The 26445-nt window shown below is 40.7% G+C and overlaps 1 protein-coding gene across 10 annotated transcripts in view; it reads left to right on the top strand.

The window, feature by feature from the left end:
• The first annotated feature begins 9858 nt into the window (after window positions 1-9858).
• p120ctn (adherens junction protein p120) overlaps window positions 9859-26445 on the top strand; it is a 199352-nt gene continuing 182765 nt past the window's right edge. For all 10 annotated transcript variants that reach the window (XM_068383429.1, XM_068383426.1, XM_068383421.1 and 7 more), the window contains exon 1: window positions 9859-10326. The gene's annotated coding sequence lies outside the window, so the exon portion shown is untranslated. The remainder of the gene's footprint in view (window positions 10327-26445) is intronic.

A 26445-nucleotide genomic window follows, 5' to 3' on the forward strand; every position in this document is an offset into this window, starting at 1 on the left:
TACTTTAAAAAAAATTTGTGATTACTTCCTACGCTAAATACAAACCATAGTCCATTAAGTAGGAAGACTGAGTGGTTGATGCTTTTTCTTCTCTGGAAATGTTAATCTACCCAGTCCAGTATGAGATGATTCCAGCAACCATCTATCTGTCTATCATTGGGATAAATGGGCTGATAGAGCATAACTTGTCCAAGAAGATTGCTATGTAGTCAAAGAAGGGATCCCTTCCCCTGTCCAGAATGATATACTGAAAGAGTGGATGTGAAGAACCAGTCATTTTGGCTCCATTCCACACTTATATCTATCCTTTACCTTAGACAAGATGATTACCGTCCTCTATGAGATGTGGGCCTTTACACAACTGCACCACAATACCAAGTGTAAAAACATCAAAGGACCTGTTGGTACAGTACTGTAATCCTTTAAAATAAAGGCCATGAAAGTGGTCTGGTTCATGCACACCCCAGCCTTCTACTTCAACACCTGATCGACTCAACTCCGGAATTCATCTTGAAGGCAAGGGTGAGGCGTATGCATTACGGATTGAATCACGAAGTCTCAAAAAGATCGTGTTCTAGACACAGCTTTCTTGGTTCTGACCTTGTTAATTTAGAGCCGCTGACACTCGGGTCTGAAGTGTTGAGTCTTCAGATAGTACTGCCGAACATTCATGGGATGCTAAAGCATCTCCTCTCAGTGCCACTAGACGCTTCACTTAAAGAGAGGGGGATGGCGAAGGGCTCAAACTGGGAGTCGTGCCCCTGCAGGTTCCGAGTTTGGTCATGTGCTGTGGCACCAAAGTAGCTCCTCCTCATCATGCGAGACTAAGGCAGACACATACTACTTCCTTGGGCTTGGTGATAGGATTGTCTAACTGAGACTTGCTGTTACTGTTTTTACTAGCATACCTAAGTGCTTCAACCCCAGCTTGGGTAAGATATTTGACTTTATTTGTTATCACTATTCCCTGATCATGACAAAAGCAAAGATTCGAACTCGATCCTGTAATGACTGCCACACGAAGAAGGCCAGTAACCATTTAAGAGATGCATCCACAGTTGTATTCCTTGTTAGTAGACTTAGCTACTACTAAGGTGAATATCTGAAAGATCAGCTGATGAGCAGTACACAGTTCTGGACCCAGAGTCCTGAACTGGTACATTGTACTACACTGAAGAGGGAGAAGGGAGGTAATTTCTAAGGGACTAATGCAGATGTACTAAATTTACCTGTCCTTCAGATCTTCTTAAAGCATGAAGACTTCCTCTCTGATGTAACTCGGCACAGGTCACGCATTTTCCATCCGTAACTTGTTCCATGGCGAGCAATCGATGACCAACCTCTTGCACCCAGTTGACTGTACCGTAGAAGCCCATAGATTTGTCTCAAATAACTTAGAGCGCACTCTTTGACCTCCCTCCTACCTATGTCTGCAAGGCGGAAGTTTTGGTGATGGAGGAAAGAACAGATAAGTACCATCGGAAAAAGAGTAAAGGATGGAGCCGAAGGGCTTAACAGGGTAGTAATAGACCTGAAGAATTCCCACTTCCCAAGGCTCGGCCCTATGGATCTTGCTAGTTTCCATAAAGGCACAATAAGCAATCTCTTACTCTCGCATGACAAGAAATCCCCTACTCTTGGATGTAAGAAAGGAGGGGTGAACCCTTACAACAGCGTAACCCTCTTCTTCCCTTCATCCGTTGCCCCACAACCTGGAAGGAATAGGATGGGTAGCTCAAAAGAGCCTCATGGACCGGTTCCTTCCGGAAAGTTGCCGGTATTCCTGTTACGGTCCAGGAAAGGCCCAGAAGCCAAATGGGGTCAGTACGTGGTTTAGCTGGGGGTGAAAACATATAGGCTAACATACAAACTGGCAAAAGATTTTGAGAAGCTATCTTTATACAAATGTAACATAATTTTTCCCGGTGGTCTTACATATAATAGGCAATGTTTAACAATGAAAATGCTAACAGCAATGGATGCTTAGGACTGGTTATGAAGATTCAAGATAGTTGAATGAATGATTTTTGTCCTTACATACAGTGAAGATACAGCAGTTTTATTCAGTAGAAAGATCACCCCATATAGAAGGGGGTTAAATTATAACTTGATGGTAAACATGACCGAAAAGATTTTGCATTGTTTAGTCGTTTAGGGTTGGAACTGAATGACAAAACACAACATAATTAACACTCAAAATATAGTTTATCTACTGAGACATCCTATGCAGACTGATGAGTGGAATAACGAACCACACCATAATTAGCATTCAAAATTGAGTTTATTTGCCCAGTAATCCTATGCAGAGTGATGAGTCTAAACGTTAATTACTTTATCAGGTAAAAAGCTTGATTATAATTGATGCAGTCATTTTAGCCTGTGTTAATACACACAGCTGCAATTATTCACAAGTGGAGGGAGATTCTGGAGCATGTAATAGCAATAGAATATTGAATATTGGGAGTTTAGAAAGTTAAACGCAAAATAAACCCTAATTGGCAATTAAAACTCTTGACTTTGGTGTCTTAAACCCAACTACTTGTAGATTCATCCTCCAGTTGAGCTCAACTTGATAATACAAGTAAAAGTAGGTGGGAGTTCTTGAGAATCAAATGAATTCCTATAGGCAACATTTCCAGTGTCTGGTCTCTGGTATAAATTCTATACAGCAATCCAATCCTATTTGAACAAAAAAGAATTGCAAAAATAATATATATCGCCTCATAACAAAGTTTATTCTGATAGGTATTTGATAATGTAATTCTATGTTTAATGCAAATTTGTTTTTTCGACCTATAGAAAAAGTGATAGGCTATACCTAACTCGCCTTCCATGGTCTTTGATTTTTTTCAAGATATGAATACCCTGCCATTTTGAGGCAAGGGATCTATCATATAAATAAGAAATTAATTTAAGCTTGGTATTACTGTATATATTCCATATAAACTCAATATCCCAGTAACGCTTCGGTTTCCTTAGAGACTTTTGACCAAGAGTTCCGCTGCAAACCTTGATTCTGAAAAAGAAATAAATGAAGAAGCCTTCCTTTTCATTCCACTGTGCTATCACTGATACTTCAAACTTCACGCTTACAACCATGTACTGTATGGGGTTCTAATCACATCAGAGATGTTTTTACACTAATTTACCTCCGATTTGAAAATTTTTCGGAACGTGTAGGCCTATCTAAAAACTAATGAGAAAATCTAAAAGCTATATATATATATATATATATATATATATATATATATATATATATATATATATATATATATATATATATATATATACACCCACACAACAGCAACAAATGTAACCATTTCTAGTCCACTGCAAGAAAGAGGCCTCAGATATGTTCTTATTCATGCCTGGGGTTTGGTCAGTTTTTATCACCAAAGTGGCTACAGCATATTGGTGATGATGGGAGACTGTAGCCTGATTGCTCGCACCAAATCAAAGAGCTATGAAAAGAATAGGCTACTGGTGTATTGGTAAAACACTAAGAGACATAAAAAGGGCAATATGGATACGAGAGTAAACTTATGTAGAGGATATTTGTGTTATTCCCATCATTATTCTTTCGATAGCTCTTTGAGTTGTGGCTATAAGACCGTAAAATAGAGCTACGGTCAAACCGAATGCGAAAGATGTGTCTCAGAAGTGATAATAAGGACGGATAAAAGATATTCTCTGTGCTATAGATAAAAACTCGCCCAGAATCCCGTTTGATATCGACGCCGTTGCCATAGCAACCAATGCTATAAAAAGTATACCTCTGTTGCTATCAGAGAGAGAGAGAGAGAGAGAGAGAGAGAGAGAGAGAGAGAGAGAGAGAGAGAGAGAGAGAAAAGGGACAATAAAAGAATTTTGTCCCAGAAAATTATGAAAATAGGTTGTTAGGATAAATGTAATATATCGATGATAAAAATTATGTTATCAAATATGCAAATGCTTAAAAAAAAGTTACAGCAGTGAAGCGTCATAAAACAATTATTCAAATTCACACCTTACTATGTAGGCCTAGCCTACACATAGACTATTACATCATAAACTTGGACAAACACACAAGCAAGTATAAAGAGAAGATTGGCTATATCGTAATTCAACAGGTTATGTAGACTTAAGGTGAACATTATTGTCGTTGTCCTGAGGTAGATATCCAAGAAGCCACCAAAAGAAAAAAATCTGTTTTCCAGATCTCATATTAAAAATAGAAGTAGTTTGTGTTTGCGATCGTGAGAAAAGGATCATTTTAAACTTAATCGTTTAGTTTAAAATCTTCTCTTCTGTTAGATTTCAAGCAGGTTGACTGATTGCCCCGTATTTAAGAAATTTGTCCCGTGTCGACCCTCCCGGAAACGCCCTTTGTCCCGTATTTTCAATATTAAAAGAAAGCTAGTCTTATTCAAACCAAACACCATTCCCTGTCATTTTCATATGACAAATGAAAAATGGCATACGAACAACAATGAGGAAAATAATTGTAAAAGGATTATGGAAAGATTTTCATGTGTGTATTTTATTTTCTGCAATTTATTCAATATAATATGGTAAGTCACTTTAGTTGTATCATTTAAAACTTCAAGACCTGCTTGATTGTAATATTGTAATGTTTTGACACATGTAAATAACAGCTGTTTGTAATAAAATCTACAACGAACGTACTTTAAAACAAAAGAAAAGTTGATGAAGTAGGTCCTGGACAATCTGGACCCAGCTGAGAACGACTTCGGGCTGCTTGTGTAACAGTGTATACGTAAGTTGTGTCTAGATTGTTCAATTACCTCTCCAATTTAGGTGTCCCTTATTTCAATTTCCAAAATCTAGTCACCCTGGCCAAAACAATTTATTAGTCCTTCGAATAATAACATTTTACTTGAAATGCAACACAATACGAGTTACAGTCATGCAGTTCATTCACTGTCTAAGCTTGATTTATTTAAATATCGATTATTAGTTACTTGTGACTTGTTACTCAATGCCTCATTCAAATCAGCAATCATAATTAACCAGTCATTTTAAGACAAACTTTAAAGTTCATTCTATTTCTTATGACGTCCCAAAGAATTGAAGATGATAGTTTGGTGATGAGAGTTTATTCATCTGATAGAATACGTTATAAAACCATTTTATAAGGGACTGTCTATAAATATTTTCAAAGGGAAAAAAAAATCATGCATGCTTGTATTTCCCTTGCGATACATTCCAGTCCTCTGATTAGCTATAACTTCCTCAGCTGCGATTGGTTGTTGCCTTTGTTTACTATGGCTTCTCATACATCTAACTTCGTAACCAAAACAGTCGATTAATCCTTTGAATAATTTACATTATACTTGAAATGTAACAAAATACGAATTACAGTCCCTTAACTCGATAAAATTATAGTATTTATTTAAATATCAAATATAAGCCACGTATTACTCAATACCTCATTCAAACCAGCAAATAGAATCAATCAGTCATTTAGACAACCCTCTAAGTTCATCCTAGTCTATACAGTCACAAAGGCCTATTTCTTTTTAATTTAGAATAATTATTTCGTGTTTAGAACGTATCCCTCTGATAAAAATGTTATTAAAACATCATATGATGGACTGTCTCTGTTTATTTTGAAAATAATATGTCTTTAATTCCCTTAAAAACATTCTTCATGTCCGTCTCCCGTAGCTAGAGCGTTTAAAAAAGATAGTATGGAAATCCTGGCAGGTTTCTCGAACAGCAACTCATAAGTTACCGGAACTCTCTCTTTGCGGGATATTCCAGTCTCCTGATTGGCTGTATATTCTCAACTGTGATTGGTTGTTGCCTTTGTTTACAAATTCACACATCGTAGCCAGAATCTAGTCAATTATTTCTTCGAAAGTTACTTATTTAATTACCTTACGCATTTGAACAAGATCCATTGCCTATTTTGTTTATAACTTGATAACATTTTGAGTCTTTTCATAAAGAATTGTGATTTTTAGGTCTTAATTAATTTACAATAAGTATAGGTATTTTACCTCTACCCGGTTGAGTTCATTCATAAAATAAGAGACTGTATGTCGTTACCTACAACTACCAATCACAGCAGAGGACGAATCAGCCAATGAGACTCCAGATATTTCCCGCTAAGGAAACGCAATAGGTGAGAGGGTTCCTATGGTGTATGGGTCGCTGTTGGCAAGAGTTACATTCCTTTGAGATACTTTGTTCAAACGCTCTGGTTAAGAGGCGCCGCGCCGTTTCTTCTTTCTTTCTTCTTATCTTACTTCTTTTGTTATTTATATAGTACGGTACAACAATGATATTTACGATACATTTTATTATCATCTGTTTGTTTCTATAAGATTTAGAGTTTTTAAGCCATCATTTATCTGAAATATGTATACTGCTGGTATTTTACCCTTCTTCATGACGGACGACATATTAACCCTATATATATATAAATATATATATATATATATATATATATATATATATATATATATATATATATATATATATATATATATATATATAGGTGTGTGTGTGTGTTTTGATAATAATTTGTCCAATTAATTAGAATGTAAGAAAATACGAATTAAAGTTACGTAGTTACTTCACCATTCAAGCTTCATATAATAAATAGCTCACTTAAACCAGCAAACAGAAGCGAAGACAAGCTGTTAAAACTCACCCTACTCGTGATGATGCCGCTCAGACGTATTTTCTAAAAAAAAAAAAAAAAAAAATATTCAATAATCAGAATCTATCCCTCTATTAAGATGTTTTTAAACATCTCGTAATGGACTGTTTTTTATATTTTTTGAAGAAAATATATTTAATTTCCCTTAGAAGCAAACAAAAAAATCTTCAGCTCCGTCCGTCCCATACATAGCTAGAGCGTTTGAAGGCGATTAAATGAAAATTCGGACAGGTTTCTCCAACAGCAACTCATAAATCCTTAGAACTCTCCCTCTGTCTCTTGGCGGGATATTCCAGTCCTCTGATTGGCCATATCTTCCTTAGTTCTGATTGGTTGTTGCCTTCACTTACTGCACCTTCACAGACACACGCACAGACGCACACACACAATTCATCATCGTAGCCAGAACACAGTTGAATATTCCTTCGAATATGATGTATTTATTCAATTTATAGCCTTTAAAAGATCTTCTATCTATTTATTAGATAGTAATAGTGTAACTATTCTAAGTGTGTTTCCATAAAAAGTGTAATTTTTAGTGAAAATTTATCTATAATAAATATAGGCTTTTCACTATAAAATATGAGTGAATGACGTCATTTACAACCACCAATCAAAGCTGAGAATGATTAACCAATGGGACGCCAGGTAGGTAGGTGGTACGTATTAGATCGCCCTGCTAAAAAAATAAAGCAGGACACAGGGCTCTTGCCCTACGGCAGCTCACAAGTAAGGTAATGATGTAAAGGTGACAGGTCACACATGTGAAAGAGGGGAAGGTTGTACAAGGATGATGATGGGATGGATGGGAAATGACGAAAGCACCCCGGCAGGAGTCGAAGCTCAGCAAAGGCACCGCAAAGAGGTGTCCCCACACCTCCCCGTCCCGGATAAAGTCGACCTCCTCCCACTGCAGAGGTCCTGGAGAAGGGAATGGGACGCCAGATATTTCATGCTAAAATGCATAAGGTGAGATGGTTCCTCTGATTTATGAGCTTCTGTTTACGATCGAGTTAAATTTTCGCCAGTGATTCAGACGCTCTAGCTAAGTTTTTTTTTTTTTTTTTATCCTAATCGATTTTAATACAAATGGCGATGACAGTATTCTTATTTTTTATACCTTTTAGATATCATTCATATATTTATTAATTACAGGCTTTCCTTCAGTAAACACACCTTTTCTTTTAGGGATGAGAAATGGATATTTTATGATTTTTATGTATTCTTCTTATTATTGACTAGGCCTACTTATAAAATTTTCCGACTTTAATACAATTTCTTAACTTAAACCTAACCTAGTAAATTGCACGTTTCCTTAAAGAAACTATCGATTGACAAAGAGGTTGTTAATTCATTCCCGATGTCGAGATAAAGTTACAGGTATAGGGCTACCTGGTGGTGAGGTAAAAAAAAAAACATTTCTTGAGAACGTCCAAACAGATTCTACTGTATTGCCATGATAGGCTCAATTACTCAACATTCACAAAAAAAATTATTTCCACAAATTGAGATACATAGCTTAGCGTTGGGGTCTGTGAGGCCGTTCGGAGCCAGGGTAACCAGATGTCCCATATTTGATAGATTATCTCATATCTATCTTTGTCTCATGTCCCATATCTACCTTTTTCTGACAACTTTTGTCCCGTGTTTTCAATATTCAAATATATATATATATATATATATATATATATATATATATATATATATATATATATATGTATATATATATATATATATATATATATATATACATATATATATATATATATATATATATATATATATATATATATATATATATACATACATACATACATACATACATACATACATATATGTACTGTATATATATATATATATATATATATATATATATATATATATATATATATATATATATATACATGCAAGTCAAATTTTAGTTATATCCTTCTAAGTGACAAAACATGCTTGATTAAAATATCATAATGCTTTGACTGTCACTGCATGGAAATTTTTAGTTTAGGTGTCCCTTGTTCCAATTTTCAATATATGGTCACCATGATTTCAAGAGAAAAACTAATGTAAATTTATATTTACTGTGCCTAGAAAATAAAACAAAGAACAATATTATACTTTTGGGCCGGGTGGGTGATTGAAAAGTATCTGATCTCCCCCATTTTAGAATTGTTTCTCTTCCCAAATTTCAATATGAATATATATATATATATATATATATATATATATATATATATATATATATATATATATATATATATATATATATACATATATATATATATATATATATATATATATATATATATATATATATATATATTGCAGTATATATATTCTTTAAGCTCAATATATATATATATATATATATATATATATATATATATATATATATATTATATATATATATATATATATATATATATATATATATATATGTGTGTGTGTGTGTGTGTGTGTGTATTGAGCTTAAAGAATATATATACTGAAATCTTGGCTGAATAATGGGACTATTTCGGATACCAGCTTTATGGTATTTTAGTGTTCTGCTTAGTTTCACGATAGTTCTAAAAATATTTGAGCGTAGAAAGTAACTAATAATAACAGTTTTAAGCTTTTCTGGTGGATGTGACAGTCTCAATTGTCCACTATTTGAGACTTTAATACTCTAAATTGCAAAATAGAATGGCAAAAATCATCGTTATCATAGAGTAACGACACAAACTCAAGCTCTTCTAGGAGAAGGACACTCCAAAATCAAACCATTGTTCTCTAGTCTTGGGTAGTGCCATAACCTCTGTACACTGTCTTGGATTAGAGTTCTCTTGCTTGAGAGTACACTCGGGCACACTGTTCTATCTAATTTCTCTTCTTGTTTTGTTAAAGTTTTTATAGTTCATAGGAAATATTTATTTTAATGTTGTTGCTCTTAAAATATTTTATCTCTCCTTCTTTCCTTTTCTCACTGGGCTATTTTCCCTGTTGGGAGCCCCTGGCTTCTAGCATCCTGCTTTTCCAACTAGGGTTGTAGCTTAGCAGTTGATAATAATAATAATGATAATGAATTTGAAATTTTGAACATGGCGGGAGAATATGTTTAGTCTCCCCGTCCTTGTCCAACGCACACACGCACACACACACACCCGTGGATTGCGCAGGCGCGCCCCATCCTTACCCACAATGCACCTGAGGAAGTGTATTTGTCAGTGAGCTTTGGTTAAGCGTCGTGGTGGAACCTATCGACGAACTAACCCACAGAGCACACCTTTTTATGCCCTTATATCGCCTTTATACAAGCTTCCGTGCTAGCAGATCTTGATATAGACTCCTATGCGATGTGATCATGTAATTTAGATGCCTTAGAGGAAGTCTTTTCAATGGTGAATTAGGGCTGAAATCCATACCAGCCAGTGTGAGTGTTGTGTTGATGATAATGCTGCTGCTGCTGTAGTAGGCCTAAGTGCGGAAGGGGGATTCGGCTTTTAGAGGATTTCGCTGTAAGGGAGACCATTTGAAAGAGGGTGTCGATTTAGAGGCCTATTTCTTACGAACCCCGTCCTGGTTTTTGGCCAAGAAAATCGGCCGGGAAGGAACGAGGAACAGCTTCGCATATCGACATCATCCGGGAGAGAGTGTCTTCCTGTACACGACGATGATGACAGGTGAGTCCACGCCCACACAAATACTCTTCTTATTTACTCCTTTTTGCCAGACACGCAAAGCTTTCCATCATGATTCGGGGGCGTTTTCGAAGAGCCAGGCTATGGTAGGTGGTGATTGTATACATCTCGTTTGAACTTGAAACTTGGTTTAAGTTGGCCGGAGGCCAATATCGAGCGACAGACTTATGGCCTACCTATGTAGTCGTCGTTGTGACTTCGGCTTCGGAATCGAGATCGCAGCTTAATTCTTATCTCTACAACATATTTAGACACGTTTTTCTCTTAACCAAATCTACCGTACGGAAATACCAGCCTAACCACAAAAATGGAAGTACAATGCCTTACATCGACGCAATTTTAACATCAACCTGAATATTCAAAACTATTTTTTTAAACATTTACAAACTGAAAACGCTTCAGCACATGGGTTTTAAATATAAGAAGCGTTTTCAGTTTGTTAATGTTAAAAAAATAGTTTTGAATTTTCAAGTTTGTTAAAATTGCGTCGATGTAAGGCATGGTCGTACTCCCATTTTTGTGGTTAGGCTGGTATTTCCGTACGGTAGATTTGGTTAAGAGAAGAACGTGTCTAAATATGTTGTAGAGGTTTGTTATAATAGCTTTCTTGGCTAAACCTAACAGAAATAACATAAATCAGAGTGATTGTTCTTTTGTGCATTGATAAATTAAGCCTGATAATCCTCCATAGGCTGTAGTTAACTTCGTTAGGTTAGGCAATTTAGGGTTGGTTGCAAGGAAGGGTACGGTTGCATTATGAAAGTAATTTTTTTTTTATTTAATATATGCATATATTCCTGAATGTTACGTAGGCCAAATTAGTTTGGCCACTGAAATATATACTACCCTACCCAAATACTATTGTGTTCTTCCAGATTGATTTACACTAATAGTAAATCGAGTCTGTTAAAGTGAAATAGAAGAGTGAAAGGCTAATTTTCTTAGTTATATCTTAAGAATAATCCTATGGTGATGTTTTATAGCAAGTTATGCCTATATTTATTGAAAACAACATGCAAAATGTATACCAGTTTTAGAAATTTGTTAAATTTCCTTATTCTTGCGTAGGTTTGAGCAGAAGTGGACTGTTGAATATTTTTTGGCAATTTTTGTTGTTGATATATAGCTTGAATTTAACTGTTGCTGTTTATGTCATATACTCCGAACTTCAATTGGAAACCTTGTGAAAGAATTTTCATACTGTATGCAAATGAAATCTGTGGAATAATACCATAATGACAATTTAGCTTAACTTAGAAAACACTGATTTATAATGGCAATAAATGACTATTGATTTGTTTGTTAAATGTCGGAAATGACTACAGTCGACCATCATGGACAATCTGATAGGTAAAACAGACCGTTCGTTTTCAACAATTTATTGTCGGGAATTCCTAGTACAGTACCCATATGAATTGCCAAAACAAGCATTTTACTGCTTTTATGTATGCTTCTCCAGATTTCTTTTATTTAAAAAAAAAAAATTATAGATATTACAATTAAAAATCTAAACAAGATTAAAAGAAAATTGAATCTGGTTTGGCTAGGTTTACCCTGACCAGTCAAATTAACTTTAATAAAGTGTAGAGGTTGTTCCCATTGTAATTGCTGTAAAGACCATTACTGTGCTTTGTATTTGTATTTTAGTAAGTTAACCCTTTTACCCCCGGAGTATTTGGAAATTTCCAACCCTTAACCCCCAGGGGGTTATATTTTTCCTAGCACATTTTGCAGTATATATTTTTTAAATTGCTCTAACAGCCTTAATTTTTGTCATAGAGAGGTCAGGTTGGTCTCATTCTCTTGGAAAATGCCTGAATTTTCTAAAAAAAAATTATCAAAAAATAAGAAAAACAAATTTTTAAAGCATTTTTATGCAAGGACGTACCGGTATGTCCATTGGGGTGTAGGGATGGCTTTTGTGAAACGTACCAGTGCGTCCTTTGGCGGTAAAAGGGTTAATAAGCTGTAGTGAGAAATGTATTTAACCTACAAGGTCAAGCAAGCTGCAATAAACAAGGTCAAATGATTCTTTCCACTGTATATGAAAAGATTGGTGGAAAACTTTTAAACTAGTTGTTGGGTGCATGTAGTTGTCAAATCATTTAGTTTTGGGAAAAAAATGTTACCTAACTTTGTCTAAAATACAATATTATGAAGCAAGTTTTACAAATTATGTAGTGTTGCCTTGTTAGGAATGAAGCTGGTTGGGAAACAAATATGGAGTTGAGATTTAGTATTGTTCTAGGGTAAGCCGAGCATATAGCTGTCTAAGGATGAGTCACAGGGCATTCATAGCCAGCTCCCCAGTAGGTAAGTAGGTAAGGATATGGTACTAGGTTAAGTTAGTATAGAATGTTAGGTAAGATGGTGTTCTTGTGCGTGTGTGTTTTTGAAGATGTGGTTTTTCAGTTATGACTTGATATTTTACACCCAGTCTGACTCAACCATCTACAAAGGTTCCAAAATTGTGAACTTATAATGCAGTATGAATTTCAGCTAGTTTTAAGATAGATTTTTCGGTTGATATATGGTACATTAATTGATAGAAAATTCTAGAATTTGCTGTAAGAAGTTGACGATTGCTGGCGTGTTTGGTATTCTATGTATGACTAATGGGCCCTGGGCTATTAGTTATTTATTGATTAATTATAATATGAACACCATTTCACTTTCAAAGTCCATTGTTTACTTTAGGAGACTTGACAGTGGGTTACTGTGCATGTGTTTGCTGTTGATTTTGTCAGCTGTTCTGTTTTTTTTTTTTTTATGGAGTGATCATTAGTTAGCTTTTTTTTTAAATATGAAAGAGTTTCCAAATATTTCTGCATTAGTTTCGCGATGTTTTACAAGAACTAATTTTTCCACCTCCGCTTCAATTCCAGTTATCTCATGTTTGTTATGCATTTCTGACCATTAGTATTAATGCAAATCACCTTTTTTATGTTTCCCCACCTTAAACCTCAATTTCCCTCAGGGTTTCCCTATGATTATTTTTATTAGGGGGATAGGAAAACTCATGAACAGGTGGTTTGCCCCCAATATTCATGGTCAGAAATGGATAAAACATATGGTTCATGTATTTGGCTAGAAATTAAGGTATCATAGCCTATACTGATTTTGTATGCTTCTGATATGTAGGCTTACACTATATCATAATCCTTCTTAGTTATAACGATAATTAGGAACCTTAGTTTGAAACCAAAGTTTTTCTGGTGGGTGAAAATTGAAGGTGGTGAGATACTCTATAGGTATGCAGCCTAACCTAACCCAAAATAATGTTTCATGTCATACTGCCCCGTACAGGGCTTCCGAACCCTCCCACCCCACCCCCCACATTACGTAACATATCTAGTATGAAGTAAATAATTAGTGAAATGCATGAATTTGTCTCAAGCCATAATGTTGTAAATTTTCCAGGACAACCAGTAACATACAAGCTTGAAGATGTTGAAACTCGTGTACATAATACATCTCTATATTTTGATTATTGTATACAGTAAACTGATACAACAATTAGCAAATAGGAAGTATAGTATAATTGATGTATAGCAGGCCTTTGGGTTACATATGAGGTCTACCTATATTGTCAAGATGCGTTATAGTTAGGTTTACAGCACGTGTATGTACATTACATATACTGCATATGTATAGTATAGTACTTCTAAGAAAGAGAGAAAACACTCCCTTACCATTCGTAAATTACTTAACCCCATACTTTGCAGTAGTGTACTTATACAGTACTAGTAGACAATAAATGGAGTCGGTCAAGACTTTTCGTTAAGTAAGAAGACACCAGTTAGTCATAATTTTTATTTGAACACTTTAGTTGTTCACATTATTATGATGTCTTCATTAGTTGTTCATATTATTATGATGTCTTCATTCTTATCAGTTACAGTATTCAGATTCATTATCCCTATCCATTCCATTTTGAATTATGTTGGCTAATCCCTTCATTTTCTTTGTAACAGGGCTGAATTTTTGGTACATTATTGCATCTTGACAGTGACAATCCTTACCTGTTTTGAAGAGATTCTATACAGTATTTTTATGGCACAAAACTAACTGTTTTGTCACAGTTTCATAAAATGAAATACCTATCATGATGGTTAAGGTCTTATCTTTCCTTACACTGTACTGTAAGCTGTTGAAATTTTTTGACATTTGTTCCAATGCGTGTACAAAACGTAGTCCTTTTATATAGGAGAGATAGCAGCATAGCTGGAGTACATGTCTGTTACAGTTTATAATGAGGTGTAAACAAGTGACTGATTACCATTCTTCAACGGGGGGAAATATCACCTCCCCCCAAGCTTGCTCACTGACAAACTACTTTGATTTTAGCTGTTAGTGTGAACGGATGTACTCACCGACTGGCGTACTGGCTGCTTTAATTTCTCTCTCCTTTCTCTTTTTGACGTTGGAGATGCGAACTTGACCTAGGGGTGTCAGGTTGTAAATGCGGCACCCGACTTCTCTCCCAGTGGTACGGTCCCCTCTATCCCTCCCCTGTTGGTCTCCTATGGAGGCTGCTGGGGCAAGAGTGATATCCACCTTTTAACACTGGGGTAAGCCTTGAATCAGGTAGACAAGAGAAACGGGAGGGCTTACCTCTTGGGTTGGGGTAAGAGAACTCGATTGCAAGATTAATGACACCTTACGACTGGTATGGCCTTCCTTGGGTCTGAAAGTTCGCCCTCCAAGGACAGGTTGGTGGAGGTGTTGGTTTAGGGGGCAAGGCAAGAGAGAGTTTCTGCTCCTGTCGGAGACACCATCTCTCCAGGGTTGAGAATAGAAAGAGAGAGTCGCCTTCTCGGTCTCGTACCATCAAAGCCCATCGCCTCCTTCAGGTGCTCTTCCACGGGAGTCCCCTGTAGTAGACACTCTACGAGTGTGATACTTGTACGCCTTCCTGTGGGATGTAGGAATGTGATGATGAGCAATTCGTCTCTAAACTCCCGAGCCAGCCCTTCGGGGCCAGGCTTAGAGCAAAAACGCATGCACACCTACTTGTTCTCTCTCCTGTTGAACACCCATCAGTCCTACAGAAGGCTGAGGAATACCAGCGTGACCTGCGCTTCAACGCCCCAACTCTTTGGAGCTATCACACCACCGCCATCAGGAGAGCATTTACAAGCCCACCCTGTCAGTTAATCTCTACGAGGGCCATCAGTGTGCTCTGGCCCCCAGGAGTGCTTTTGCTCCGGAGTGCAGTAGTCTACCTGTGTGCGTGCCAGGAGACTCGACATATACCTCTCTCACCCGCACCTTATGAGAGAGGACACGCTATGACATGTTACACTGCGCACCCTCATAGTCAGTATTCCTTCTACTAGCGGTCACTTGAAGAACGATTCATATTTCCCAGGGGTACGTACCTACAGTTCGTACTGCCACTCTGGGGCCTTGAGCTTTCAAGAATGCATACCTGAAGGCATGAAGACACAAGCTGCTCAGAGGATTAATCCTCAACTACAAGACGGGGATTATATCAATTAAACTCGACGAAAGGAGACGTAAACACACTTGGTAATGCTTGCCACCATAGGTCGCCTAGGGAGGTCTCGTACTTGGACGAGTTTCGTCCTTTCCCGATAGAGGCTGGTTCTTGCTCACAACGCGTCATGTTTGGAGGCTGAGGATAAAGTTCCCTTACAGCCTCCTTCTAAGGTGATGAAGATCTGTTCAGATCCCTAGGAAGGCAACCACCAGGTTCCTTCCCTCGCGCCCTAAGGGTTCCCGATTCAGAGAGAGCAAAGACTCGTAAAATAATTTTGAAGAAAAACGCTTTTTGGCTTGTTGTAGGCCTTAGGACTTCACAGGAAGTCCAGGTCTCGAAGGCTACAGATAACCCTCAAAAGGACGCTGCAGAGAGCTTATCTAAATCTCACACCCCATATCGGAGAGAAGAGTGATAATCCCGTCTTGATTTTGACCCCCCTTGACACCGGCGGGGTACATAGATGAATGATATCGACAAATCCGACTATAACGCTGACTCTCGCCCTCAGTCTGCCTGTTCAAAGGCCCATGATACAGAGGAGGGCGAATCAAAGTCCACCTTTCTGAAGGTACAGTACTTGTATGCATCAGAAAAGTGAATGGTCTTGGTGAGGCTCCTTGCTTTCTCCCCAAAAGGGGAGGAAGGTGGTCAGTTATAATCTTTGGGGGCTGGCAGACCACAATTGAAGGTTCCCTGGTTGATTCTAGACAAAGTGGACATCCAAGTGTCTGTGAGAAGCTTGTTGAGGGGGGCAGGGGTTGTCTGCTAAGATCATTCCTCCATCGTTTGAGCCTCAAGGGAATTATTAATAAGACCCAAGGGGTCTTCGCCCCCATACCACTTTACCCTGCAGTGCCCTCATTGGCACATGGTATCTTAGCTGATCGACTGGCCTCCCAACTTGTTGTTTTTGCGGCATCTAACGCTCTAAATACTGAAAACGCGGGTATGACGACCCTTCAGGCAGCTGGTCGGGCACTGTCAGTTCCCTCGCCGACATAGATGATATCAAGGGCTCTCACAAGTGTAAGGCTTTAGAAAACATCATCCTCAACAAGGCTAGGGCTGTGAAATTCCTCACCCATCAGGCTGCTAATCAGTGGGCTAACAAGGTTCTAAAGAGGCGCGATGCCGTAGCCTCCAAATTCCCGCGGCAAATTGCTCACAGTGAGGTATTACAGCCAAGAAATGCTTCTGTCAAGGGTACCTCCCTGTTCCTGACAGAAGATACAGAGGCAGTCAGTGGCTAAAAAGTGGAGGAAGGCCAACCAAGACTCTGTTTTGCACTATTGCCTTGAAGGCTGTCCCAGGCCTCTTCCCCCTGTGCAAGATTCGTGGCTCATAGCGAGACAGGCCCGTATGATTCCTGTCCAGCATAGTCCACTTCAAGATGGGGAACTCGACAGCAGATGGAACAATAGTCCTGAGCTATGAATAAGTAAAGTTGATAGTAAATCACATAGGAGCAAAGAAATTTAATTGCACAGTCCCACTCACTGTGAATGAAATCTTTGTCCCCAGTAGTCTATTAGATCAAAATCCACAAAAGAAGGCTAATCCTCCCACAGAACCACCAGTAGGTGGAGGCCTGCTGTCTAGACAGAGGTGATGATTCCATTCCAGAGTGAAACGGTGGGCAATAGATGTTCTGTATTACACTTCTTATACCACACCCCGTTCATCAGTTCTCCCACTCCTTTAATTCCTCCACCCATGATGTCATCATCCTTTTATTAGGGATCAACGAAGGACCTCGCCCCTCAGATCCAGGACATGGTGAAGTACTCTCTCTCAACGAAGTCGACTATGGGCCCACAGGCTTCTTCAGTCGTCTCTTGTTGAGAAGGTGTCTAGAGGCTGGAGCCCATTCATAGACCTCTTAGCACTGAGCAAGTTTTTTTGCCTACTGTTCCAAATGGAAACCGCAGCCATGGTCAGGTAGGCGTTCAGGCCATTGGACTTATGGTGACAATAGATATGAAAAATGTGTACTTCCAGATCCCAGTATATCCTTCCACTTGGAAGTATCTCCAGTTCTTCATAGTGAATAAAGTGTATCAGTTTAAGATACTATGCTTTGGTCGTTCAACAGCATCTCAAGTTTACACCAGTGTGTTCACTCTTGCTATTGGCCTGGGCTCACGCCAACAACATCCATCTACTGTTATTACATTATCTAGATGATTGGCTGATATTGGTGGACTTGGTGAAGACTTTACTTCACTGAGACAGGTTTGTGGGGATTGTTGCAAAGTAAATCGAGAGAAGTTGGTTCTCTTCCCCAAGCAGAGACTGGTATACCTGGGAATGGAAATTAATCCGAACTTCAGTATGGTTTTTCCATCACGTCATTGTTGACATGCCTACAGGAGGCGGCACTCAGTTTTATTCAAGAACCACAGCTACTGGTACATCAGAGGTTGCAAGGCCACTTTGTACCTTTGGAACTTCTCTCGATGCATTCTATTCAGTTGCATCTGAAGAACAATAGGTCCCGAGGCAGCCATTCGCCCAGAAAGTAGGTTCTGATTGGGGACGAGCAGAGATGAGACGTTGAGGGGTGGTTGGACGAGCCCAATCTCCTTAACGTTTTGGCCCTCCTCTCACCACCTCTGTAACAAGGACTTCACGTATGCGTCAAAGGAAATGTGGGTCCCCATCTCCTGCAGGACAGTGTGGTCAGAGATCAAGGCAGCTCTACAAGCCTTTGTCCTCTTTATGACGGGCCACTTGCTAGTGTTGTTGACCAACAATATCACCATGGTGTCATATTAACAAGCAAGGAGGTACTGTTTCACTGTATATTACCAGCTTGCAGAGAAAATTTTGGAATGGGCAGAGGCCAATCCAAATGCCTTGTTGTCCCTCTTCATTCTTGGAAGAAAAAAATGTTTAGTATACAAGTTAAGCAGAATGATGCAAGTTGTTAGATCCAAATGGTCTGCATTCTCAGATAGCAAACAAAATCGTGACTTTGTGGGATTCACCAACACTAGGCATGTTTGCGACCTCACTAAAGCGGAAATTTCAAGTACACTGCTCCCTGGCGCCAGACTCAGAGGCAGTATTTGGAGATACCTTTCGACATCGTTGGGAGGAAATTGATATAGAGTACATTATATGCTTTTCTGCTAATTTGTCTAATGAGTTCTGTACTCAAAAGGGTCCAAGTCCCAATCTCTACAAGAAGCTCATGCTCCAAAATGGCTGTAAGTAAACTTCTGCTAGTGGAGACACTTGAGATAATTGTTTCCCCTTCCCGACCTCCGATGCCAACCACACGCCTAGGTATTTCACAACTCATGGAATTCCTACGGTTTCATACTTGGAGTTTATCCAGCGTCTCTTCTCAGAGGGAGGGTTTTCACAAAAGGTTTTGAGGCAGCTATCTGGATACCTCAGGAAATCATCTACTTCAGTGTATCAAGCCAAGGGGGTCATCTTCAGTGGTTGGTTTTGTGGAATTGGTGCCTCTCCTATCAAAGCCTCCATACCCTTGATAACCAAAGTTATGCTTTATGTTCCTTCTCGGTAGAACTGTCTAAGCTCATATGAAGCTTTCAACAGTCCTTCCCTCCATTAGAGGTGACACACCACCCTGGAACATTACCCAGTTTCTTCATTTCTTGAAAGGGGCTCCATGAACCGTTGAGGTTAGTTACGGAAAAGAACCTTACTCACAAAATGTCTTTTTTTATTGCTCTTGGACGGCCAAGAGGGTCAGCAAGCTGTTGGATCTCTCCTCTGACGTTGCTCATTCTCCTTCGTCACCGAATTTGTTGCCAAGACCCAGAAAATGTTGGTCCCTGATTCCAGGGTCACTTCTTTTCAGATCTCAACCTGTAAAGAGGTAACCGATGATCCTGATAAGTTGTTTTTGTGTCCTGTGAGAGCACTACGGCGCGATCTGAAGAGAATGTGCACTGCTTGTCCCCAGATACTGTACAGCATCTCATCGTAACTACGGGAAGAGTGAAGAAATAGTAATCAGGAAAACTATTTCTGCATTGATCAGAGAGGTCTTCAACCATTCAGTGGGCCACAAGTCAAAGTACTTGACGTTAGGGAAATCAGCACGACCCTAGCATTCAGAAAGAATCTCAATGTGACGCAGGTTATTCTAGTGGCCATCTTTAAATGTCAAATGATGTTTACAGCTTGCTACCTGCGGAACTCAGCCCACAAGTCCATAGATAGGTTCTCGTCATGACCTGTTGTAGCTGCTCTCACAGGATCATTAGCAACAGCTTAAGGATAGAGGTTACATATTACTCTGGAGTGAAAGTAAAAATGAATCTCCTTTTCTATACCTTCACTTTCCCCTCTCTTAGAGGCACAGCATCTGATACTCTGACAGCTGGAGACAATTTGTCTGTAGGTAAGCCACACTCAGCTTGTAGCTATTATATGTCATATTATAGAAGTATTGTCTCCACACTTGTTGTGAGGGGGAGTGTGATGAAGCTAGACAAACACATCAATATACAGTATGATACCAGAGGTACATCAAACCCAGTTTTGTACATAATGATGCTTAATGTTACAACACAGTTATTCTGCTTGTTACCCTTTGTAGAAATGGCTGGGGACCTGGTGGTATTGATAAACCACAGCATGTCCTCTTGGGCCCACAGAATTGGCATCCGTCTCCTTAGATGCTGTACTTGGATTACTGGCTGATTCTAGCAGACTCGGAGGCTGCCTTTTTCGCCACCGAGACAAGCTTCTAAAGTTTTGCCAAGATCTGGGGATCATGGTAAACCTCGATAAGTCTCTAGCTCCCTCTGAGTCTGGTATATCTGGGCATGCAATTAGACATCTTGAGGCACAAAGCATTTCCATCAGATGAAAGGATTGAGAGGCTGAGGAAAGTAACACAGGCCTTCCTCAGGCAAGAAGAGATCCCAGCACAGATCCCTGCTCGTTCACCTCTTATCTCTCGCCCGTCTAATTCCGAAGTCTCCTCAGGATGAGATCCATCCAGTGGCGCCTAGAATCCCAATGGAATCAGTCCACATAGGACTAGAGGAACAGACAGACCTCAGATGGTGGCTAACAGACTTAAACCTTTGCAAAGGGGTCGATCTTTTTGTTCCTCTCCCATAATTGATGTTCTTTTACGATGTGTCAAAAGAAGGGTGGGGGTCCACATGCTGCACCACCACATTGGTCCGTATCCGAAAGGTGTCGGCACATAAATCTCTTAGAGATGAGGGCAGCATTTCTTGCCCTCCAACAGTTCCACCAGTTCTTGGTGAGGCACTCTGTGGTATTGATGAGTGACAATACCACGGTCGTTGCTTGCCTAACAAACGGCATTACCTTTTTGCAGCCGCTGTGCCATCTAGCAGTAGAGATACTCAGATAGGCAGAAGACAATTCAGTGATCCTATCAGCTCGCTTCATTCCAGGCAACCGGAATATGCTAGCAGACAGTCTGAGCAAAGCAACTCAGATAGTGGGATCAGTGGTGTCTTTGAATCATCTAGTAGCCAACAAAGTCCTGACTGTGGGGTTCTCCGACTATGGATCTGTTCACAACGGCCCTGAACTTCAGTCTCCCATTGTATTACTCCCCATTCCTGGATCTTCAAGCTCTTTTGTAAGATGCATTCCAAAATTGGTGGGTAAATCTGAACATGTACATGTTTCCCTAGTTTTGTCCGATGAGAAAAGTCCTCAACCAGGTCCCAGTAAGTGAGAATTTACAAATGGCTCTCATAGCTCTGCAATGGTATCATGCAGAATGGTTCCCTGACCTTCTGCAACTCCTCACAGAGATCCCAAGAGAACTCCCTTCACGACACAACTTTCTAAAACAACCACATGCCGAAATCTTCTCAAAGCCGGAGCTTCGCTTCGACTTCATGCCTGGAGACTGTCCAGCACCTTCTCACACAGAAGGGCTTTTTGTAACAAGTTACAAAGAGGATGGCTGGACATCTTAGATGCTCCACAGCTTCAGTCTACCAGGCAAAGTGGTCAGTTTTCTGTGGTTGGTGTTCTGGAAGGAGTACTGTACCTCTCCCCTCAATGCCATTGTCCCAACGATAGCGGAGTTCCTTGTATACTTTCGGGAATAAATGCTTCTCTCGGTTTCGGCAGTCAAAGGCTATTTCTCAGCCCTAAGTTTAGCCTTTGAACTGAAAAAAGTCTATATTTCCTTGTTGGAACTTTCCTTACTCATACAAAGTTATGAGATTACGTGTCCCCTGTTGGAATGTAGACCTCCTCCTTAGAACATGGTTTGGGTCCTTCAGAATCTGAAGGGTCCTTCCTGTGAACCATTACGCCTGGCAACAGATTGCCACCTCACGTTGAAGATGGTGTTCCTACTCGCTCTGGCCTCGGCCAAGAGAACTGCATAGTCTATCTTCTGATGACTCTCACTCTAGGAGATGGCGAGAAGTAATTCTTAGCTACATCCCTGAGTTCATAGCTAAGACTCAAAATCTGGGTGTGCTGGACTCTAGGTTTGGCCCATTCTGGATAGAGAGTCTTCGCTCTGTAACCGAAGATCCAGACCAACTGTTACTATGCTCAGTTAGGAGTCTGAGGTGTAAATTAAAAAGAACGGCATCAGCTCTGTGTGTTAGCACCGGGATGGTCAAGAGGAGAGTCGCCAGGAATACCGTTTCCTCCCGGTTTCGGAAAGCAATTGACTTTGCCCTTAATCCAGATTTTCCTACTTCCAAACGACTCAGAGCTCGTCAGAGGCATTGCAACGTCTGTCGTTCAAAAAGAACTACTCTGTGGTGCAGATACTGCAATCGAGAAGTGTCAGACGACCGTCACCACCCACTACCTGCAAATCGTAACCCACAGAAACATGGATACGTTCTCCATTGGTCCTTTGGTGGCTGCACAACAAGTGGTCTAAACACCTCAAGCTCCTTGCTGGAGAAGTAGCAGTGGGTTGAGGGTTGCTCAGTTTAATCTGGAGTGAATGAGTAGAATAACTGGCCCCTTTCTTCCTTTCACCTTCTTTCCCCCTCCCCCTTGTGAAAAGAGAACCATGGTTCTCAGCACAGCAGACCTTACCTCTCTGCAGCTAAGTTTCATTTCCCTTGTGCATCTTGAGCATAGATATAATATTTTGTTGCATCCCCAATACCTCTCTGAGGGAGGGTGTTGCATAAGTCTACAAAGAACTCTTAGGTGATATCGAGTTCCTATGTTAATAACAAGCCACATTGCTAGTCGTATTAACACACATGCCACTGCTGGCTGCTAATAGTGCATACACTAATTACAGCACTTCATTTTTAGCGAGGGTAGGGTTCCTCTACACTCGACCATACCTCGAGGAAGAGAGAACCCCGGGTCAAACGTAAGTCAGTTGGTGAGGACTTCTCCCTCCTAAGAGTGAGTCACCCTATAAATAGCAGAAGGGTTTGTATTTTTGCAGGAACAAACAACAATAAATTTCTTGAATAATTTGTATTTTTTCTAGCATACAAACCTGAAGCTATTTATACAAATTGGCCCACCACCCTGTCCCCCAAGTAGTCCTGCCAGAAACCAAAAGTGGTTATTCATCCCAGGTGTGTGAGTGAGCAGAGTAGAATTAAAACTTATCATGGCTTTTTTCAGCTTCGCTGAAAGTAATATCCCCATATAAATAGCTCAAAGTTTGTATGCTAGGAAAAATGCAAATTATTTAATAAATTTATCATTTTTCGGATCTTGAGAACTAGGGGCTACAATATCACAAATATGTAATTCCCTTGTCTAATTTGAATTCAAGGTTTATGTCCATGCCCCCCGGAGCTAGGGTGATGTTACAATAGGGCTCTAAATTTTACAAAATTGTCATCTCCTCCCACGCCTATTGACACAATTGGCCCTGATTTAGAGTTCGTCAGTCGTGTCTATCTTTAGCTTTTAATTCAATACGTATCCACTCATCATCTCCAACTTCACACTTCATGGCACTCAGCCATGTAGGCCTGAGTCTTCCCACTCTTCTAGAGCCTTGTGGAGCCCAGTTAAATGTTATGTCGTTGGTGTGGTAAGGTGGGTGTCTTTTATCTTAAAGTTGCAAGTGAAATCTAAAGCACTAAGTGGAACTCGCAGAAAACTTTTAGCTAACTTTGTTACAGGGTTTATAAGTATGAAGTCTGCATATTTACTTTACCCTTCGCCATTTAGTCTTTGAAAAAGTTGGTTTGTTCCATAAATGGAATACAAACCTACGTTATTTTTTAGGGGTATTACTTTCGGCTAAGCTGGAAGGACGAGCCATTAAAATTTAGTGAGGGTTACTGCCCATCCCGTTATTTTGGGGGGTTAGCTCGCTACCCCTTCCATTCGCACACCTGTGATTGAGCTCGCTTTGCTTTTGCCTGAGATAGAGAACGGTTGTTGCTGCTCTTCATCCTCATCAAATTCTGGACTGGCCATTAACGTTAATTTTGGTTTTTCTCTTTTCAGTGCCTGTGCGTTGACTTTTGCAAGCCATGCATACCTGCCCTGGCCGTGAGGGCCTCTCCTGCGGTACTTTCATGTCCACTGAGTACACCGATCCTCACACCCTTTGCCCTTCCTGCAGAGGTCAGCTGTGTGATGTGGTTAGTAAGTGTTTCAAGTTCGGGAGTACAGTAGTCTCCCTCCCAGTGGGAAAGGTTTAGGCGATGGTGAAAAAAGAAGTCGAAGCGGGACTCTTCTCCTTCGAAGGTTTTTTCGAGGCAGAAGAAACCCAAGGCTGCTTCCGCTTCCTGACCTTCCTCCAAAGCTCCTGCTCGTTCAGTCTCCTTCGAGGGACTGTCAAGTAGTAGCACAGGCCACGTGACACCTAGACAACCTCGGTCCTCAAAAGACGGCATCGCTTCCCCCAGCGAAGCAGGCCCGCCTCTCCCCCCCGTGGGGTACCATGACTCTTTCTCCTTTGGTACAGGTATGGTCATCCTTGGGGTTACCGGGTCCGCTCTCCAAAGATAACCTGCTGCAGCTTCGCCGTGGCATTAGCATGCAGCCCTGGTTGACATCAGATGTGGATCCTCTGTCCTTCGTTGACTTCGTGTCAAAGGCGTCGCCCGCTACCCATCCTGCCGACGTTCCTGCCCCTTCAGATTCTTCCACCGTTGCCAAAGACTGCGCTTCCCCCCTGCCGAACATCCTTCAAAGGGAAAGCAAAGTTCTAGGAGCGTGTCTCCTGTGAGTGTTTCTCCCTGTTGGGGAAGTTCACTCATAGAGACTCCTCTTCAGAGGTGTGCTGCTGCTGAAGGTCAGCTTGCTGATCCACCGGCCCCTAGAGGTGTCACAGTGGATGTCGTTCCCGTCGTGCTCGCCCTCCGTTTCGCCTTGGAAGTGCCCCTTCACCTTTGCTGAAGAGACTCCTCTTTAATTCTTCGGCATCGTCAGAGTAGCCTTCCTCCGCAGAGGAGCCTCTTCGTTCTTCGTCTTATGGCTTTCGACCTTTGCCTTCCCCTAGACCCTCTTCCAACGACGCTACCGCTAGTCTATGGACTTCGGCTCTTGACTCTACGCCTGAGGATCGCGCGATCCCCTTCGGAGGATGTTCGTCCTTGTAAAGGATACATTCCTTCGCTTGCTCGTCAGCCTACGCGCGGGTCCTCAGCTCACCCTACAACTCGCCGTTTGCCCGACTGTCGGTCTCCTTTCCTGTCTCCTCCATCTCATCATCTGCCTAGCCTATGTGCCGACTAACCTCGCGTCAATCGCCTGTGCACAAACTTCGCAAGCGCTCATCGCATATGCGGCAATCACCTGCTTGCCATTTTCCAGTGCGCCATTGGCCTGCACGTCTTTGTTCAGCTCGCCATTTGCCTGCACGCTCTTTCCCTTCTTGTCAGGAGGGCCTTTCCCATTATGAGCCCTCCGACCGTCGCCGAGTCGTTCGCCAATGCTCCAAGATCCTGCTCATCGGTCGCCCAGACATCACGCTGCTGTGAGCCATCATTCATCTAGATGCGTGCCTACTTTCCAGCTGTCTCCACAACATCAGTTTCCTGTTCGTCAGCGCACGTGCCATCAGAACATCAGACAGAGTACTCGTCGCCTAGTGTTGCTGTGCATCATCGATCGCCGACACGTTCTCCAGCTCGGCAACGTGCTCCAGCTATTTAGCACACGCCAGCACTCACCAGCTCGCCATCGCACAAAGGCGTGCCTCCTTCTCTGAGCTGACGCATAGGCGCTAGCAGCACATTGGAATGTGTCCCAATGGCAGAAGCAAGCAGAACCAGGTATATTTCATCTTCCGACTTCAAGGAAGTCTCACCATCCGGAGGATAAGGTAGGTACTCAGCAACGGACAGGTAGATGTTCACCCTCCAGACCATCGGTCCTCTCACCAAAGAAGGGCAGAATCGTGTCCCACCCATTCCCCTCCCCGCATATGCATTATAGCGCAACCGGCGGGGAAAGAGGGAAAGGGCTCTCCTGGGAGGTTCGAGATCCCAAAGATTCCAGCTTCAAAGGGTCCCTTCAGGGTATCTTTCAGACAGCGCCAGTGTCAGTCAGCAAGCCCTGGTTCGGCGCCCTTGTCGGGGGAGTTGTGCAAGCTCTCGGGCCTGCCTTCTGAACGTGCTCTTCAGAGTCCTCTGCCAGCTTTCAGCAACCTTCGATACTAG

Source organism: Palaemon carinicauda, chromosome 11 (genome assembly GCF_036898095.1).
Source record: "Palaemon carinicauda isolate YSFRI2023 chromosome 11, ASM3689809v2, whole genome shotgun sequence".
Lineage (NCBI taxonomy): Eukaryota > Metazoa > Arthropoda > Malacostraca > Decapoda > Palaemonidae > Palaemon > Palaemon carinicauda.